The sequence below is a fragment of the Oncorhynchus tshawytscha genome, unplaced genomic scaffold, assembly GCF_018296145.1.
Source record: "Oncorhynchus tshawytscha isolate Ot180627B unplaced genomic scaffold, Otsh_v2.0 Un_contig_10687_pilon_pilon, whole genome shotgun sequence".
In the NCBI taxonomy this organism is placed as follows: domain Eukaryota; kingdom Metazoa; phylum Chordata; class Actinopteri; order Salmoniformes; family Salmonidae; genus Oncorhynchus; species Oncorhynchus tshawytscha.
The window spans coordinates 20,884-25,000 of NW_024609060.1; the positions used below are offsets into that span (position 1 = coordinate 20,884).

Genomic DNA, 4,117 nt, shown 5'->3' on the forward strand with positions numbered 1-4,117 from the left:
CTGTTGACAGTAGTGATGAGAACAGACTGATAACTGATGTACTGTAGCTGATGTGATAGTGTTGACAGTAGTGATGAGAACAGACTGATAACTGATATACTGTAGCTGATGTGATAGTGTTGACAGTAGTGATGAGAACAGACTGATAACTGATATACTGTAGCTGATGTGATAGTGTTGACAGTAGTGATGAGAACAGACTGATAACTGATGTACTGTAGCTGATGTGATAGTGTTGACAGTAGTGATGAGAACAGACTGATAACTGATATACTGTAGCTGATGTGATAGTGTTGACAGTAGTGATGAGAACAGACTGATAACTGATGTACTGTAGCTGATGTGATAGTGTTGACAGTAGTGATGAGAACAGACTGATGACTGATACTGTAGCTGTAGTGATAGTGTTGACAGTAGTGATGGAACAAGAGAACAGACTGATAACTGATATACTGTAGCTGATGTGATAGTGTTGACAGTAGTGATGAGAACAGACTGATAACTGATATACTGTAGCTGATGTGATAGTGTTGACAGTAGTGATGAGAACAGACTGATAACTGATATACTGTAGCTGATGTGATAGTGTTGACAGTAGTGATGAGAACAGACTGATAACTGATATACTGTAGCTGATGTGATAGTGTTGACAGTAGTGATGAGAACAGACTGATAACTGATATACTGTAGCTGATGTGATAGTGTTGACAGTAGTGATGAGAACAGACTGATAACTGATATACTGTAGCTGATGTGATAGTGTTGACAGTAGTGTGTTGACAGTAGTGATGGTGAAAAAACACACAATGTCTTTGAAAAGTGTTCAGACCCCTTGACTTTTTTAAACATTTTGTTATGTTGCAGCCTTATAATAAAAATGATCAAATATTTTTTTTAATCAGCAATCTACACACAATACCCTATAATGACAAAGCGAAAACCGGTTTTTAGAATTATTTGCAAATGTATCGAAATGTATCAAAATCAGAAATACCTTATTTCCATAAATATGGTGCCTCCTATTTCCATTGATCATCCTTGAGAGCCTGGTGCTATGTGATGTGATTCTGCTGGGCCTGGTACCATCTGATGTGATTCTGCTGGGCCTGGTACCATCTGATGTGATTCTGCTGGGCCTGGTACCATCTGATGTGATTCTGCTGGGCCTGGTACTATCTGATGTGATTCTGCTGGGCCTGGTACCATCTGATGTGATTCTGCTGGGCCTGGTACTATCTGATGTGATTCTGCTGGGCCTGGTACTATCTGATGTGATTCTGCTGGGCCTGGTACTATCTGATGTGATTCTGCTGGGCCTGGTACCATCTGATGTGATTCTGCTGGGCCTGGTACCATCTGATGTGATTCTGCTGGGCCTGGTACCATCTGATGTGATTCTGCTGGGCCTGGTACTATCTGATGTGATTCTGCTGGGCCTGGTACCATCTGATGTGATTCTGCTGGGCCTGGTACCATCTGATGTGATTCTGCTGGGCCTGGTACTATCTGATGTGATTCTGCTGGGCCTGGTACCATCTGATGTGATTCTGCTGGGCCTGGTACCATCTGATGTGATTCTGCTGGGCCTGGTACTATCTGATGTGATTCTGCTGGGCCTGGTGTTATCTGATGTGATTCTGCTGGGCCTGGTACTATCTGATGTGATTCTGCTGGGCCTGGTACTAGCTGATGTGATTCTGCTGGGCCTGGTACTAGCTGATGTGATTCTGCTGGGCCTGGTACCATCTGATGTGATTCTGCTGGGCCTGGTACCATCTGATGTGATTCTGCTGGGCCTGGTACTATCTGATGTGATTCTGCTGGGCCTGGTACCATCTGATGTGATTCTGCTGGGCCTGGTACTATCTGATGTGATTCTGCTGGGCCTGGTACTATCTGATGTGATTCTGCTGGGCCTGGTACTATCTGATGTGATTCTGCTGGGCCTGGTACTATCTGATGTGATTCTGCTGGGCCTGGTACTATCTGATGTGATTCTGCTGGGCCTGGTACTATCTGATGTGATTCTATTGGGCCTGGTACTATCTGATGTGATTCTGCTGGGCCTGGTACTATCTGATGTGATTCTATTGGGCCTGGTACTATCTGATGTGATTCTGCTGGGCCTGGTACTATCTGATGTGATTCTGCTGGGCCTGGTACTATCTGATGTGATTCTATTGGGCCTGGTACTATCTGATGTGATTCTGCTGGGCCTGGTACCATCTGATGTGATTCTGCTGGGCCTGGTACTATCTGATGTGATTCTGCTGGGCCTGGTACCATCTGATGTGTGTTACCTATATGATAGCTATGTTTAAATGTGTCTGTGTTCCTCTCTCTCTCTCCTTTCTTCTACTCTCCTCTCCTCTCCTCTCCTCTCCTCTCCTCTCTCCTCTCCTCTCCTCTCTCTCTCCTCTCCTCTCCTCTCCTCTCCCTCTCCTCTCCTCCCTCTCTCTCCTCCTCTCTCCTCTCCCTCTCTCTCCTCTCTCCCCTCTCCTCCCTCTCTCCTCTCCTCCTCTCCTCTCCTCCTCCCCCTCCCTCCTCTCTCTCTCCTCTCTCCTCCTCTCTCCTCTCCTCTCCTCCTCCCCCTCCTCTCTCCCTCCTCTCCCCCTCTCTCCTCCTCTCCTCTCTCCTCCCCTCCTCTCCCCTCTCCTCTCCCTCTCCCCTCTCCTCTCCTCTCCTCCTCTCCTCTCCTCCTCTCCCTCTCCTCTCCTCTCTCCTCTCCTCTCCCCTCCCCTCTCCTCTCCCTCCTCCTCCCTCTCCTCTCCTCTCCTCCCTCCCCTCCCCTCTCCCCTCTCCTCTCCAGTGTTCCACTTCTCTCAGCGGTTCACCACAGTGGTCCCAGAGAGCTGTATGTTGATCTTACTGGGCCTGGTACTGGGTGGCATCGTACTGCTGACCAGTAAGAAACAGCTGTACCAGCTAGAGCCTGGCCTCTTCTTCCTCTTCCTCCTGCCAACCATCGTAGGTAGGTGCCTTCTCTCTGGGGGGGGGGGGATCTCAATCTGCATTTCCCTCCATTCCTCACAAGTTAACAGGCCATTATACTCTGTATCCTGTGCATATGACAGATCATTTTCTGCATTGATTTAGGTGACGCCGGGTATTTCATGCCCGCAAGGCTCTTCTTTGACAATCTGGGAGCCATCTTACTGTATGCTGTGGTGGGGACTCTCTGGAATGCCTTCTGCACAGGCTTCTGCCTCTACGGGGTCAAACTGCTGGGGGTCATAGGTGAGTCAAGCTGCTGGGGGTCATAGGTGGGTCAAGCTGCTGGGGATCAGGGGTGAGTCAAGCTGCTGGGGGTCAGGGGTGAGTCAAGCTGCTGGGGATCAGGGTGAGTCAAGCTGCTGGGGTTCAGGGGTGAGTCAAGCTGCTGGGGGTTCAGGGTGAGTCAAGCTGCTGGGGGTCATAGGTGAGTCAAGCTGCTGGGGGTCAGGGGTGAGTCAAGCTGCTGGGGTCATAGGTGAGTCAAGCTGCTGGGGGGGGTCAGGGGTGGGGGTCAGGGTGAGCTGCTGCTGGGGGTCAGAGGTGAGTCAAGCTGCTGGGGGGGTCAGCTGCTGGGGGTGAGTGAGCTGCTGGGGGTTCAGGGGTGAGTCAAGCTGCTGGGGTCAGGGGTGAGTCAAGCTGCTGGGGTCAGGGGTGAGTCAAGCTGCTGGGGGTCAGGGGTGAGTCAAGCTGCTGGGGTCAGGGGTGAGTCAAGCTGCTGGGGTCAGGGGTGAGTCAAGCTGCTGGGGGTCATAGGTGAGTCAAGCTGCTGGGGGTCAGGAGTGAGTCAAGCTGCTGGGGGTCAGAGGTGAGTCAAGCTGCTGGGGGTCAGGGTGAGTCAAGCTGCTGGGGTCAGGGGTGAGTCAAGCTGCTGGGGTCAGAGGTGAGTCAAGCCACTGGGGGGTCAGAGGTGAGTCAAGCTGCTGGGGGTCAGAGGTGAGTCAAGCTGCTGGGGTCAGAGGTGAGTCAAGCTGCTGGGGGGTCAGAGGGGTCAAGCTGCTGGGGATCAGGGGTGAGTCAAGCTGCTGGGGGTCAGAGGTGAGTCAAGCTGCTGGGGGTCAGAGGTGAGTCAAGCCGCTGGGGGGTCAGAGGTGAGTCGAGCTGCTGGGGGTCAGGGTGAGTCAAG

At 51.3% G+C, this 4,117-nt stretch overlaps 1 pseudogene; it reads left to right on the top strand.

Moving 5' to 3' along the window:
• The first annotated feature begins 1,043 nt into the window (after nt 1-1,043).
• The window catches only part of LOC121844167, a 69,471-nt pseudogene continuing 66,397 nt past the window's right edge, over nt 1,044-4,117 (top strand).